Below are 15957 nucleotides of genomic sequence, written 5' to 3'. Positions count from 1 at the left end.
TTTAGATTAGATATAAAGAAGAAATTGCTCCCTGTGAGGGTGGGCAGGCTCTGGCACAGGGTGCCCAGAGAAGCTGTGGCTGCCCCCAGACCCCTGGAAGTGCCCAAGGCCAGCTTGGACAGGGCTGGGAGCAGCCTGGGACAGTGGAAGGTGTCCCTGCCCATGGCAGGGGGTGAAAAGAGATGATTTTTAAGGTCCCTTCCAACCCAAACTTTTCTGTGGTTCTATGATATTTCTGCATTGTGGGAGTCAGCAAAGTGAGATTGCAAAGCCAGTGCAACACGCTGATATTTTCAGTCCAGACAAACAACAGAACAGACATTTTTTTACAGGTAGAGATGGACAAAAGAGTATTATTTAGAACCCCCGGAGGCCTAAGATTCAGACAGCTCATTTTAGTAGTTTTTAGAGCTCCATTACTGTTTTTCTTTGTGTTAGTCAAAGGACAAGACTTGTTCTTGCCCATTATAGAGACCTATAGCTTGCCTTTGGCAATCCCACTTCAGCTGCTTGCACCTCAGTTTCCAAACTACCCCAGGAGAACAAAGAGAGGCTATCTGCCTCCTTACACACCTGGGGCCAAATGTTTTCTGCCCAAAACAGACAGGAACTGCTATTAGAAGTCTGCCTTAGACACAGACCATGTCTATAAATGCTTGAGAAGACAGGTTCAAAAGCAACATTTCAGGGAACAGAAACTAAATGCAAAGGAACAGAAACTAAATTCCTTGAGAGATCTATAAGGAAAAAAACACAACAGACACATTAATTATTTAGCAAAACTCAGATGTCCATTAATGGCCACTTAGACAGCATTTTGGCAGGATATCCTCTTTACTGTGCCACTCTTGTATCCCTGTAGCTGCCCATTTTGCTTTGGTGTGTTTGTGAGTCATTTCTGCTCCTGTCAATGAGCTGAGGCTCTGCAGCTCCCCAGCTCGTTATGGCCACTCCTTATTACCACACCTGCTCCAAAAGCCGGCACCCAAAAGCCTTCCATGGACCAGTGAACAACAAAATCAAGTCATCACCCCTGGGATGAAAGAAACTGAAGCAGATATTAATTTTTTTTTCAGCTTGAAATCAGTGAAGCCTCATTTTACTAAAATGTGGGATCAGATCCTTGTCTCTGGTCCCCAGGAAAGTTTTGTAAGGTGACAGAGACCAGAATCTGGCCAAGGAACACAGAGAGCTTGGAGAAGTCATATTACATGCTCTTGGGTGCCGCCTGCAGGCTTTGGGACTTCAGGCTCCAAACCCACACTGAATGTAGTCACTCGGGGAATAAAAAGGGGACTCGTAGCATTAAAATTCTAGAGAAATTAAGGATTGAAAATATGAGGTTTTTTGAATCAGTTTTGAGTAAGCAGAAGCAGAGATGGGCATTTTATTCTCACAATGAGTCTTCACGATGATTTAAACCCCCAAAATAAAATTTAATAAACAAGCCAGAGAGCTGTAAACTCAAGGAGATAAGCTTGGGAGGAAACACATCCAGGAATATCCCCAGATGCTGCTCTCTCTAACACAACATTGTGCTTTGATGAGGCCTCACAGACTTTCAGCCACCTAAGTGCTTTGAAGGCTACTCATTCCAGCCCCAAAAGGCAGACCACATACAGAGACTTAGAGAATTGCTGCTATTTTCACGCTCCTTTTTCCTTTTTTTTCCATTCATTTTTGTAATGCTTCATGCTCCTGGACTCCAGAAGTCCAGAGGCCTTGGCCTCAGTGTCCACAGACAGCCTGGTGAGAGCTGTGATAGCAGAGCAGGGCAGGGATGTGCCAGCTGATATCACAGACTGGAGCTACCTGCCCACGGCCAAGGGCTCTCCTGGAGGTCTGGCATCCCCGGTGCCTTCCTGCACCTCTTTGTTCTCTGGCTTTTCCACCAGACCTCAGAGCAGTTTCCCAAAAGGCTCAGCATTTGTTCTGGCAGCCATCCATACTCGGCTTCCTCGCAGTGCTCTGGGTCTGAGGCTGCTGCTGTCTCCCCTCCTGCTCCTGTCCCACCACTTCCTCCCCACGTCCCGTGCCCGAGGTGGGACTCGGCTCGTAATGACCCAGTTAAACAAACACAGGTTATTTGTTTACGGAGCACATTGCGCGCTCTGAGCCCACAACAGCTCAGAGGGGATGTGGGGGCCCCTCCTTGGGTAAGGAAAAGTTGTTTCTGACCCTCAGCAGCCTGAGCAGGGCTGGGGATGTGGGATTTGCCGTGGGGCTGTGTGTGCAGGGGCTGCAGGGGATGGCAGAACCCCCAGGAGTGCCACAGGGGATCCAGCAGGGACACGCAGGGTGTGGGGGCGTCCCTTGCTTGGCCCTTTGTCTGCTCTGAGACAGGTGGTGAGCGGAAGGGAAAACAAAAGGGGAAGGAGTCAAAACAATTTAAACAGGGGAAAAAATAATTTGCCTTTTTTGATGATCTCAGACCCAGCCAGTGTTGGATCCTGGCTGTTTTGACCTGTGATAGCGATGGCCATTACAACTTAGCTTTCAAATTCCTATTTAAATTCCTATTTTCTTATAAAAATACAAGTTTGCTCTACCAGCCTTGCCCTAGGAATACATACCCATTTCTATAAAGAACAGTAGATTTTTTCAATAGATCCATAATGGCTTTCATGTTTTTGCCAGCTTGATTCAAACTGAAAATACTGATTTGGTTTTAAAATTTATACAATCATAATAAAGTCTGAAAGTTACTGGTTTACTGGTTGGTTGAGTTTTTTAAACTTTATAACTGGGAGTTATATGTCTTGTATAAATATAAAAGAAAAATGAAAATAATAAAAAGAGGGAATAGGAAAAATCAACAAGAAATACAGAAATGGTAGGTCTGTAAAAAGACAATATTAATTAATATTTTTTTCCCCAGAAAAATGAAACCTTTTGCTACTCTAAGAATTTTTCATGGAAATTGCTGCATTCTCAACCCGACCATACTCAGCTTAAAAAAAATTGTACTTCAAGAATACATTTTAACCATCACTTGTAAAATACAGTCTTTTCTCCTTTTCAGTGCTTTCTCTCATATGTCAAATCTCTGCCAGAAGTTCAAGGCCCTTCTCACTGAAGAAGAAAAAAGGGGATGAGGCAGAAGTGCGAGCGAGTGAGATTGAAAAAGGAGGAGAGAGAACAGCCCTGACACAGCAGAACTGGGAGCAGTTCTGTGTCCTGCTCAAAATCTCCAGCAGGAGCCACTGAAATCCATCAGTGTCCTGAGTGCCTGGCCAGCTGGGATTTAGGGACACACGGACAGACAGACGGACAGACACACGGACAGACACACGGACAGCAGCTGGGCAGGGAGGCCCTGGCAGCAGAGCAGAGCTCCCAGGGATGCTGGGCCCAGCACTGGGAACGTGCAGGGAACAAAACCAGCAGCAGGCACCCCATGGGCGCAGCCCTGAGAGGGGCCAGGAGCACCTACAGATTGATCAACCCAGGGCTGGGCAGGGGAAAAGGAGGAGGAGGAGATGTCCAGCTGGCAATTGCCAATTAGCTGTTAGAGTTTCATAGGGGTCTGAGCGATATGTTGCTGCTGGTTTGGGCTGAAGTTTATCTCTTGGTGCTTCTTCTTCTAGGGAAAAAAAAAATCCTAGCCAAAACTCTCTAAAACATGGCCATTCTTCTTATTAGGAGATTTTTCTTCTAAAGGAGGAACAAGATCTAGAAGGGTTTATGGAAAGTGTTATGATTTCTCCTCTTACAGAAATCCAGAAACCTGAGTGTTAACATCCATGTGAGAATGTGTGGGAGCAAAGAACATGGGTCTGTCGTGATGGAGTATTTTTTCATCCAGAGGATCCCAGTGGCACCTCCACCACCATTAACACTAATTTTACTGGAGGGCTATGAGCCCACAGTGAGTAAATAGGCAAGACAGCAAAAAACAAGGTCCAAGGCCTTCTGAAGACTCCAGTGATGGGCTCACTCTGTGCCCAGACCTGTTCCTTTAGTGACAGAAGTCTCCCTTCTACCTCAACTTAATATGGATCTGGTCAAGCCTGGTCTTCTGTTTCTTTTGAAATCAGCAGGAAAAATCTGGTGTGAGAGAGAATCAAATCTATTTCTCTGTCTCCAGCTTCTACCAAAAATCTAGTGTGGGAGAGGATCAAATCTATTTCTCTGTCTCCAGCTTCTCCTGACTATCCTCGTGCAATGCAACCTCTGAAGGCTTCCACTCTGACCAGCCCTGTTCCTTCAGCCACTTGGCTTGTCCTCTGGTGTTTGTATTCTGGAGTCCCAGCAGCAGCAAAAACAGCTGCCAACATCCTGGGAATATCTGCTTTGGAATCTCAACTACTGTGTGAAGCTGCTGCTCTTCAGTTTGAGATTTGTGTTTGCAAAGGAAATCTGTCCAACAACAACATCGAGAGAGGAAAAAAGGAGGAAAAAGGGCTTTGTATAACAGAATTAACAGAGCTGTTGCAATAGTAACATGAAGTTAACAGGCAACTTTTCCTCCTCCTTCTCTGCCCCCACCCCAATCTCCTCCTCTAACAACAGTTTAATTTGTTTTTGTTTCCAAGCTTCTTTTACTGGCCACTCACACAGCCCCGCACCCTTTGTCTAATTTGGATCTCGAACTTCCATGCAACAGACTCTAGCTGTAACTGTAAATCTTTTTATGGCCCTTCTGCCTCTGAACTGTAAAAGCAATGCCACTGTAAGCTGCCTAAATGGGTCGTAAATCCACTTAGTGCACTGAATGAGGAAAAAAAAAAAGATTTTAAGGGAAAGAAGGAGAAAAAAAGACAAACTAAGGTGGCTGGAGGGACACGGGGAAAAAAAAACCCAAGAGTGAACTTGCTAAATGGAACCAAAATAACAGGAGTCAAAGGGAAAATATGAACATTGAGGTGGGGGAAGGATGAAATAATGCATCTTGGTGGTAAAAACAAACGGCTTCTGCAGGGCTGGGCAGTTCATTAACACCCAGGATTTACGGGACAGTGTTGGTTGCCCTCTCCACTCCTGTTGGATCCACTGGGATATGGGAGCACCAGGAGGCTCTGCCAGCCTGCTGGCATCTAACAGACTCTTCTTCCACGCGGTGGTCAGGGACTGGTATCTGGGTCTAATTCCAGCTCTTTTGCACTGCCTTACTTCCAGGTTTAGCCGTGGCTCTGCGTCTCAGTTTATTCCATTCTGTAAATGGGAGATAAAGATATTCCCCTTGTTTGCACAATCTTTTGAGAGCTGCTTAAATGCCACCAAGGAAGGGGCAGAATCAATTCCTGTGGCAGTCAATAGCAACAGTTTAATTTGCTTCTGTCAAAGCAGAGCTAGCCCAAAATGGGCCACCTTTGTCTGTGTAATTTATTGCATTTATCACCATGGTATCTGAGCTCTAAGAGTATTATCCAAATTCCACTGAATTCACTGAGTGTCTTTCCACTGCTTTCAATAAGTTTTGGATTTGACCCCAAAGTCACAAAAAAACCCAAACCTGAGGAATATGTCAAAAGAATGTAAGTGGGTGTGAGTTGAAATTGAGGAGTTTGGAGACAGGAATATGCAGAACAGTAGCTATTTAAAGACCCAGCTCGCTACTGAGTGTTCCCTTTTAATAGGGTTATATAAATACATTCCCGTCTCAATACATGTGGAAAAACAGGCAGTGAGGTGAGACTCTGTTGCTTTATTTCTTATGGGAAATATTGTGCATAGCTAAACTCCCACTTCCCCTTTCCTCACCCACCACCCAGAGTCCCTGGAAGCCTTCAGCAGCTGTGTGCAGTCTGAGGAGGCACAGCCAGCAGCCCCGAGAGAGTTAAAAACTTCACAGCTCTGCCCTTAAAATAAAGGCCCTGTTTTCACTGCATTCTCACCTTGCCTTACAGACTTGATCTGAGTTTTGGCACTCAACATGTCAGAATGGGAGGGGAGACTGGTTATGCCTTTTATTGTTATTATTATTTTATTGGTCTGCTTCTTTGCAAGGAGTGCGGGGGAAAAATGTTCTTGCTTGGTTCTCTGTGAAGAGAAATGAATTTCAGTACAGCTCCCCAGGCCTGGTGTGTCCCCACTGAAAGCAACTGCCCAGGTGGGCACCAGTTGGTATCTCAATTCCCATTCTCAGGACAAAAAGCCAAGGATAAAAGAGAACTGAGAGGTGAAGCCTCTCTTTTTTCCCACTGGCTGATAGCTCAGGTCAGGAGATGCTGATACTATAACTTAAAAGAATACTATGAAAATGATGGAAATCTTTGACTATGAAAGGTGGAGACTGCACCTGGATAGTAATTACATTTCAAAGGAAATCCATCTGGTATTTGATTGCTTATTTTCTCCATGTATTCTGTGTACAAGGAATAGACAAGGGCTGGAATATTTCATATCGGGAGATTTCCAAAAAAAAAATGTTTTTTGGAAATCTCCCAATTTGCTCTGTCAAGCCAATAAGCTACACAGACTTTTACAATATTATGTCAATTAAGGATAACAACTGGAATATACTCTTTTTTAAAACCCCTCCTATCAACACTGGCACAGCTCCTTGGAGCAGGCAAACTCCATCAAACTCTGAGGAGTTCACAAACAGAAATGCAGTGAAGTCTTCAGTGTCTGGAAAGTTTTACAACTACAGCTGAAGTCAAGGGAATTTAATTTTTGCCATCACCAGAGCTGGAGGAATCTGCTTCACTGAGGACTGAACCCTGTCTGCATGAGGGCAGTGGGACACAGATGTCCCAGGGTGCAGTACAGGGCAGCTGGGGAAATCCTTGGGCCAGGTGAGAACCAGCCCCAAGATGAAGACTGGTCATGTCTTAATAACACCAAGCTAGAGCTGGACTGGGCTTGTCTGCTTGCAAACAACCCTGCCTATATGTTACAAAGAGTGCATTTTAAAAGAAAATCTATATAAAGTCTATCAGTCTTTAATCACCCAAAGAATGCAGCAACAGTCTTAAAATAAAATTACATACAGGCAGAACGACCTGATGACAAGACAAACTCTCCTTCACTGCCAGCTCAAGTGATTTTGTTAATTCCTGTGAATATATTACAGGTCTCAAGATGACTGATGCTTTCATTACCACCTTGGCCTCAGCCATTAGGTGATTGTCATGAATCTCAACTTTCATTTTCAAAGTTTTAGCTGTCACTATTTGAATAAATAATGAAAACAAAACTGAGAGGGAAAAATGTAAGGTAAACCCTACAGAAAAACAGAAGACAGTTAAAAATTATGATTATATTAAATATTTCTTACCTACCTTGAACTTTTAATGATGATGTTTGATGGCTAGAATAGAGGTTACTGGCTAGCTGACAACAGCAATGTTACTGTAAATGAAACCTATGCAACAGAATTTGGCTATAACCCATACTTGCTTTAAATTTGTGCAACCTCTAGTACAGAACTAGGAAACAGTCACAGATTTAATTTACTTTTCACTTCTGATGCACTCTGCATATTGTGGGGGATATGGTTTTGGCAAGGATTTTGCATTTATTAGCACGTATAAATATACCAAGAATGTTTGGTCTTGCTGTTAAAGCTCAGATCTAGAAGACAGGAATATGTCAGAAGCTGAGTGTCATTTTTAAAAGCAGATTTCAATCCCATGTATTTCTGTTTAAATACTTCACAAGTAAACCAACTGCATTCAAAAGAGTTGAGAAGGCAGAAATTAGACATAACCCAAAATATTATTTTTTAAAAAATTTCATTATTTTTAAGTTTTGGAAAACTGATTCATGATTTCTAAATAGTTGGAATTACAAATACTGCCATTAACTGCTTGTCATTGTTTCACATAACACCCAGGTGCAAGGACAGATTTCTGTCTCCCTAACTAAACTGGAGAGAGATTTATTGAAATCCTGTGCAGAGCCACACTCCAGCAGGCCAGGCTCAATAGCAGATGCTGACTCTGGCTGTCCCTGCCCATTCCTGCGCTGACATCCCTGCAGGCATCACAAGGCCGAGCATCCCAGGGCACTCTGAAGTCTTTGGGAGGATTCACGTGAGGGATTTTGCTGTGAACCATCCTGTGTGACCCTGGCACAGACCAGCCCAGGTCCCTTGGGAGAAGGGTAACATCACACTGCAGACAACAACATGGCAAGAGATACTAAAATATTCTTATTTCTGAAGTGATCAAAAAGCTGTTTAGAAGTGTTATAGTTCAGAGAAGCCCTTTTATTCTTCCTTAAGCAGGTTAAAAAACCAAAAGAGATTTTGATGAAGACTTGTGCCTAGCTCTGAACTGCCTCTTTATTTCTGCTTGCTTTGTTTTACTCCTTTTGTCAATGTTTAGGATGAGAACAATTTATTTTGGGGTCAGCCTCAGCTTTCTTGCTCATGTCAGTTTATTTTGGATCAGATTCCTAAATCCATTTACATCCACACAGAGCATACTCACAGTATTGAAGGGAAGAAGCTTCCTCTCAGCTTGAGGAGAACCTGCTGCCCACGAGCTCCTTCTCCTCTGGACCATAACCTTTGACTCCTCCTGTGGGGGAGAAGGGAGAAATGCAATCAGGTGCAGAATTCCAACACCTGCCTCCAGGGCTGCCAGACATCCAATTTCCAAGCAACCATTGGAAAGTCCGTGTGGAATTTCATTTTTAATACAAAGCAACAAGGAACAGGAGAAGCCAGGGGCGAGCTCATGCCGGGTGTTACTCCTGCCTGGGGCTTGGGACAGGCTCTGAGCCTTTCCAGGTGCTCTCCTCTGCACAGAGCAGGAGCTGTGGGGAGCTGCAGCACACTTACATTTTATTATTTGAACTAAGAAACTAGCTGCTTGGTCCATTTGAGGAGGGCACAGCTTTGAGACAGATGTGGAAATAATCTGAAAACATGAGGGTCAGGCAGTGGAACACTTCCAAGATTATATGAAACATTAAGCAAGTGAATGGAGAACATTTCTTTTCCCACCCCAATACTGGCTTTCTCAGGCTTATCTTCATATCTGCATTATAACTGACCACTGATTGTGTTTCCCTCTGTATTTTTTTGTGTAGATCAAAAAATTTCCAACCTAGACCCTCTCCTTTCATACCAAAGAGTTGTTTTTTTCCACCTCTGGCACCAGCTGAGCAGCCAGGGCTGGCTGCAGTGCCAGAGACACTGATGGACTGCAGGGACACGCTGCAAACCCATGGACCTCTGGAAATGAAGATGAAATGAGGCTCCATTGTGTGCAGCACATTGATAAGATTTTGGCCCCCATTTCAGTGTGACCCAATAGGTTTAAATTGCTTCATTTCTCAGCCAGCCAAGAGCAAATGGGTGGTAGATGTGATATGGCTGTTCACTGGAAATCACCCTTGATTGATTTACCTTCTCCTCCTCAGCAGTGTATGGGCTCAGTGTGTGGCTGGGGCACATAAATTACAGAGGAAAAACCTTTTGTGGTTGTGTATAGTCTATATATGTTGTCACCCCATCAGAGGAGAAGCTTTTATGAAGTATTAGCTCTAAGTGTATACAGAATAGAAATGATAATTTTTATTTGCTTGTCAGAAGCTAAGTCACATTCAAAGTAATATTTGTGTGTTAAAATCAAGTAGAAGCAAGTAACTTTGATTTTTTTTTTTAGTGAAAGAAACAACCAGAAAATGCTGTTATAAAAAAAAAGAGACTTTTTGTTTGTTTTCTGAAAACTAATAGGAGCTGTGAAATTCAAAAGTTTTCAGTTTTCATTAAAAAATTGCAACAGTTTGGGGTTTGCTTTTGCCTTTTTGAAAGAAGATACAAAGATGTTTAATTTTAATGTGTTTGCAGAAAAAAAAAAAAAGGAAAGGAAATTTCTACCAGCACTGTTACATTCATATTTCTGGGGGCTGAGTAACAAGAGATTGGAGAGCTATTCCTAAGATTCATATTGGTGATTTAAACACTTCACTGTGATTGGAACACTGCCTAATTCCAGACTGCAATACTCACACTGCCACCCCCTAGGACTGAGAACAGTCACCTGAACCCAGATTAAAAAAAATTGGGATTCAAATCAGGGAACAAAGAGAAGCGTTTGGCTCAGGTTTGTGCATCACATGAAAGCTGGGGCCTGATTGCAGACTGCATTTCCCAAGGACAGAGCACTGGGAATTGTACAGAAAACATGAGGAACTGGAGCAGGGTCTCTGCTCTGGGCTGGCTGGGACACTCTGGAGAGCTGGGCTGGGGCTGGGAACGGCAGCTGTGAGAAGAAAAGGGAAGGAAGGATCTTGCAGGCCTATGCTCAATATTCATTAAAATTGGGGGTTAGATCTGCTAAATATAGACAAACATGCAAGGTGAGATTTTTAGATTCTTTATCTGAGTATCCCAGTTTTTAGGACACCTGTACTCCACTCACCTCTAACCAATCTGCCTCAAACCTGTTTTCCTTATGCTCAAAACTTCAAAACTACTCCAAGTGGGAAGACTTCTGTTTGTCCATACCCACACCAGCTCCCGCTGAAGGCAGTGATTCGCCCCCCAAGGTTTAGATTTACAAGATTCAGATCTATTTTAACATTTTAATGTCCCTTTGGAAATCTGCTGTGCTTCTCTGGTTACTGTAATGTAAATAGTGCATAACTGCTGACTGCAGAAACCCTGGAGAAAGTCACCATCACAACCTTTGGTAATTAATAGTTACCAGCAAAAATTCCACTGTTCAGATCAACTTGGGTGATAGAAGAAGGGAAATTGATATATTTTAACCATAAATTGTTACTCATCCAATGCAATATGAACTTCTGTAGCATAAAGACCATCCTGGCGAACCACTGCCAGTCTGCCAGGATCCCAACCAAGGCCTGCCCATTTTCCCCAAGAAAAGCTGTGCCCTGAGCAAAGCACACCTGCCATAAACCCCAGAGCATTACCAGCTCTCTCCCCTCCTGCACATGCCCCTTTCCCCTCCCTCAGGCATTTTTTACGGTCTCCAGTGTCTCAGGCATTGCAGCTCTCTCCCAGCCATCCAGCTGGGTGACAGGAGCTGGTGGCAGCAGCTGTCCCCTGTGCCTGCTGGGGACAGGGGGCTGCAGGAGCCAGGGTGTAATTAACGGGACAATGGAATGGGTTATGGGACAATGGAATGGGACAATGGAATGGGCTATGGGACAATGGAATGGGTTATGGGACAATGGAATGGGACAATGGAATGGGCTATGCCTCTCTGATTTCAATTAACCCCTGAACTTTGCAGTGACAAGATCTCATGGTTACCAACTAACTTCAGCAAAATCCAGGTGTGATAACTGGTTAATCTCAGGGTACAGGGGGGTTTGACCAGGCTCTTCCCAGATCACTTCATGCTCTCCAAAAGGTAAAGGAGTAACTGTGGGGCTGAGTGTTTCATCAGAGCTGGAGTCAGATTTGTTCCCATTTCAAATCAATGATGGGAGAAAATTCAGTAAAGAGACACAGAGAAATATATTAATGGCATTAAGGACACTGGCATTCAAAGCTTGCAAAACAGATTAGTGTAAACAGTCAGATAAACAAGAAGAAAGATCTTTGTTCAAGAAAGACAGAGATAAGCACAGAGCTGACATCAGAGAACAAACCAATCTGGCTATGTTAGGAATAGAGCTCCCCATTATTTGCTCATTTATTTTAGAGAGCACTTTTCAGTTTTAAAATCAGCACAGAGCTTTAGAGTTTCAATACAAGAAGTTCTTCTAAAATCCTCTATGAACTACAAAGATTTCTAGCATACAACGAAGCTACAACTAAGAATTAATATCTCTCAAAAGAATGCAAATTTTTTTAATTAAACATTCTTTCCATTGTTCAAGCTTTTAATTCAGATACTAAAGAAAAAAAATCCTGGTTTTGTTGGCCTTTCTTTTCAATATAATTTTGTCACTTAAATTGTTGACCTTCTTTGGTTATTGGAATAGATTTAGTTCTGCTATCACTAATAGGGCTGCAATGGCCAGAGGATAAACTGTTATCACTTTGCCTATTGGCTTAAATTAATTTGTTCTTAATATTTAGGCAGTTATAAATGAGAAACTAATCTGAATTTATGATAGCAGACTGTGCATTTTCATGTGGTTGTAGTTACAGTAGCAGGTACGAGAGACACACAAAATTGTTGAAGCAAAACCAAGGGTTACACTGCAAAAAAGATTATAAATACCAGAAACTGGGACCTGACTCAGAACATCTCAAGCAGATGTATTATCCCATAAGCAATATCAAGCAAATTTAAGAACAAAATCAGTGTTGATGACTGGATAATAAACCTCAAATACATTAATAAAAATATAGGTTTAAAAAGAAAAAAAAATGCAAAAAGATTAAAAATTTATTTAAAAAAAATCCCCTGATTGAACAGAGCAGACTATTGTCAACCACTACTAGGACTTTGTTGTGCAGTTCTTCATAGCTTAAATACCACAATTCATCAAATTAATTGTAAGCTTGCAAATTCCTTATTCATACCATTAAATAACTACATCTATTAAATAACTTCTTGCAATGAAAATCTCATTGCCTGGGCTGAGATCACGTTGTGTTTTTATCCTAATGGACTTAAAGCACCTACTCTAAACAAGAGCAAAAAGTCAAAGCCTTTTTAAAGCAAAATAGAACACTTTTAATATGTAAGAAAATTCTTTCAGACACTTGAATATGCCCATGTCAGAGCAGATTTCAACTCCTTACACATTCCCAGCCCTATTAATAAAGGCTCATATCCCAGTGAAAGAAGCATCTGGCTCTTCTCCCCTAATCAATAACATTCAGGAAAAGTCCCTTCTTCCAGCAGCAGCATAAATTACCAGATATATGCAAATAGACTTGCTAATGTTAATTGCCAGGGCTGATTGGTGATTAATTTTTTGATTATGATCAATCATTCCACAGGAATTTTAATAAGACATTCCAGGCAATCTGCAAATTGATAATAATTAGGGATCCCAACCGGTAACACATCCACAGCCAAGTAAAACACAACCCTGTGATTGAGCATGCTCCTGTGAAAAACAGGCTCCAGCTCGGGAGAGGAGAAAAGGAATGATCAAAAGCTCCAGAGCCTGCTGGGACAATGGTGTCATGTCTAACAAGAAGTTCCTTTTTTTGCCATTTTTAGGCAAGATGGGCTTTGGCATCCCCTAGCACAACTGGCCACCTTCTTTGTGTGCCTCAGATGGCCAGAAATTAAAGGGAGGTTCAATTGTGTGACAATACCTTGGAAATATCACCTCCATTTGCAGACTTCCAGCTGGGAAAATAAACACAGGATCCCAAAAAAACAACCAAAAAATCTCAGAGCAGTCCTGCCAGACCTGCAGGGAACATGGCTAAAGGCAGGACACAATTAGATTTTTAGGCCCTACAAATTAAAAAAAAAAGGCCAAGCAGAAGTTCATACAATATCTTTTTTTCTTTCTTTCTAGTGCACAGCAGGCAGCAGCACTAAATTTTTAGCAGCAAGAGAAATGTTTTCCCTGTGTGACACTTGTTTGTGTACTTTATGGTGAAAGTTCAGACATTGCTGTAAATACAAGAGCTCAAAATGCAACATGATTAATAATATTTCCTTTTAAAAGGAATTCTCCAGCAAACATAAATATCCTCCTACAACACACTCAACCCAAACTCTATTGTTGTGTACAAACCAGAAAGTGCGAGTGATTGGAAGAGGACATGAAGTTTTCTAAACTTTTAGAGCAAATGTTTGACTGCTCTGTATTCAAATTGGGCACACAGACCTTGACACCTGCAAAGAGGAGCTTAAAAGGCATCACCTGCTGTCAAAAATGAGTGAAATGCAAGTGAGAGATATAGAGGAGAGTAAATTAAGGGCACAATACATCTCAGCACTGCCCTGTCATGTTCAACTGATACTCAAAGCTTTTGAAATTTCTGTCTCTGTGGCCTGATTCTGATTTGCACAAAATACTCCTCTTTAGGTGTCAAGAATGGCATAAAGGAGTTTGAATATAAATGAAAATAAATCCCTGAGGTCTACAATTCTTTCTGTTCTTTCCCTGCTGCCAAATGGACCATTTTATGATGAGGTGCTATGTATTTGCTCTTTTATTTGAAGAGCTTGCAGTTAGTACAGTGTAAGTAGCTCAGCTTTTGCTTTTATTAAAAGGACAGAGTAGGATTAGTCCCAACTTTTATGTTACATTTTCTGACACAAGTTAATTTTCAGTTGATGTTATTTTTTCCCAGGAAATATTTTCTTCCTGAATAAGTCAAATTTTCATTAAGACAGTGAAATACAGTTTTTACAAAGTGCAGTTTTAAGTGAAGCTTTTAAACAAATAGGGAAATATTTTCTTTTTCTCCCAATAGTTTCAATAGGAAAAGAAATGCCAAGCAATAGAGAAGTGTGTGTTGCTTTCAAGCAACACATATCCCTGTGGGTTTTAACTATAAAATTACTTTTATCGAGGTGTTTTTAAAATCTTGGCTCCATTCTTGCCTTAATCTTCTAATTCCTAGCCAGTTTCAAGAATTTTAGGCACTTATAGAGGGAATTTACTGGCCACAGCAAGCACAGATAAACACAAGGAGTAAACACGAGTATGTACCAAAGGAATTTACCTTAGACAAACTCAGCCCAATTCTTTTCCAGTTGTTCCAGCTCAAGAACAGCTCCTCTATAGTCAGGAACGATTCCACTGTTAAATTGATATATTTGATAAACATATTAGGTCCTTAATTTTTAAATCAACATTCCGCTAGTTTTATTTTTTTTTTAATTCTGCATATTTTCTTAAACCAAATAAATTAACAAATGTTTAAGTTCCCTGCTCAGCTGGGGTTCCTCACTGCTCCCTTTATAAATCTCTCTCAGGAAAACTGAAATGCTGACATGTTCCTTGGATTTGGTCTGTCATTCCTCTCCAGCTCCTCGCACTTGTACAATTCACAAGGTCACGAGTACAAAATGTGCTTGTTAACTTACACAAGAATAAAGCTGTCAGATGGGCTGAGGACTCCTTGTGTACCAGTTTGGTGAAATATGATTATCCAAGCTGTAAAATGGATAAACCTATTAAATTAATAAATCTGCTGCCCTGAAGACTATGACTGATGTCGTGGCCTTACCTACAAGGCACCCTTTCTTAAATTAATACTTGATAAAGGAGTAAATCTTTTAAAGACACACACTAAAGCTTTGCATTGAAGAGTTATCTTTTGTGTTACAAAATGTAAGTACTTTTTACTGCAATGGATGTAAGTGAGAGGAAATGAATCCAGGGGAAAAAAAAAAAAGGAGTCTTAGAAAATGTTATTACCCAGCTAACGCTGTGGGCTGCTTCTTATCTGTACACAACTAATCACATCCCTGTTTCTTTTTTTATTCTAATGTGTGAGTGGATTTTACTGCTCATGAAAGTGAAGGATAATTAGTAGGGTAGTGGATAAAGTGGAAGGCCACTGCTTTATCAAAGGCAGATTGGGTCAGCTACACATAGGCAAAAGAAATCATGATTCTCTTCTTTCAGCTGCTTTGATTTATTACTCTCAAGGTCCAACAATGAAGTTTCACATCAGGGGAGAGAGAAAGAAAAAGAGTTTCAAAGGGTTCATCCTTCTTGACTTCGTAGAAAGCCTTTAGCATATTGTGTTTGTTAGGGCCCAATATTACTGTTCTTTATGATTATTAATAGTCTATTACACAGACAACCTCACAGAAACAAAAAAACACTTTACAAGGCACCGACCAAATATAGGCCAAGACAAAATATCTGTCACTGAGATTTTACAGTCTAAAATAAAAACCTTAAAAACTGGAAGGGAAATGAGCACACACATACAAAAGGAGCTGCTTTAAGATCACATAGCAACCAAGTAGCAAAAATATGGAACAGAACACAGATTCCCTGATCCACCCCAGGACCCACTGATAAACTTATACTGCAATAATGTTAAAAATGAGACAAAACTAAAATCTCAGTGCATCCAAAGGCATCCAACATCTTGCTCCAAACTCAAAAGTGAATTTGTAAAAGGAAACAGGAAATGAAAACTAAAGAGGG

At 41.5% G+C, this 15957-nt stretch overlaps 1 long non-coding RNA gene across 1 annotated transcript in view; it reads right to left on the bottom strand.

The window, feature by feature from the left end:
• The window catches only part of LOC118694807 (uncharacterized), a 106062-nt gene that overhangs the window by 32664 nt on the left and 57441 nt on the right, over positions 1–15957 (bottom strand). Inside the window, exon 6 of the long non-coding RNA XR_008508668.1 lies at positions 8379–8468. This is a non-coding gene — a long non-coding RNA (uncharacterized LOC118694807). The remainder of the gene's footprint in view (positions 1–8378; positions 8469–15957) is intronic.

Source organism: Molothrus ater, chromosome 17, assembly GCF_012460135.2.
Source record: "Molothrus ater isolate BHLD 08-10-18 breed brown headed cowbird chromosome 17, BPBGC_Mater_1.1, whole genome shotgun sequence".
Taxonomy (NCBI): domain Eukaryota; kingdom Metazoa; phylum Chordata; class Aves; order Passeriformes; family Icteridae; genus Molothrus; species Molothrus ater.
Note: the sequence above shows the minus strand (reverse complement) of the source record. Positions and strands in the feature narration are given on the sequence as shown.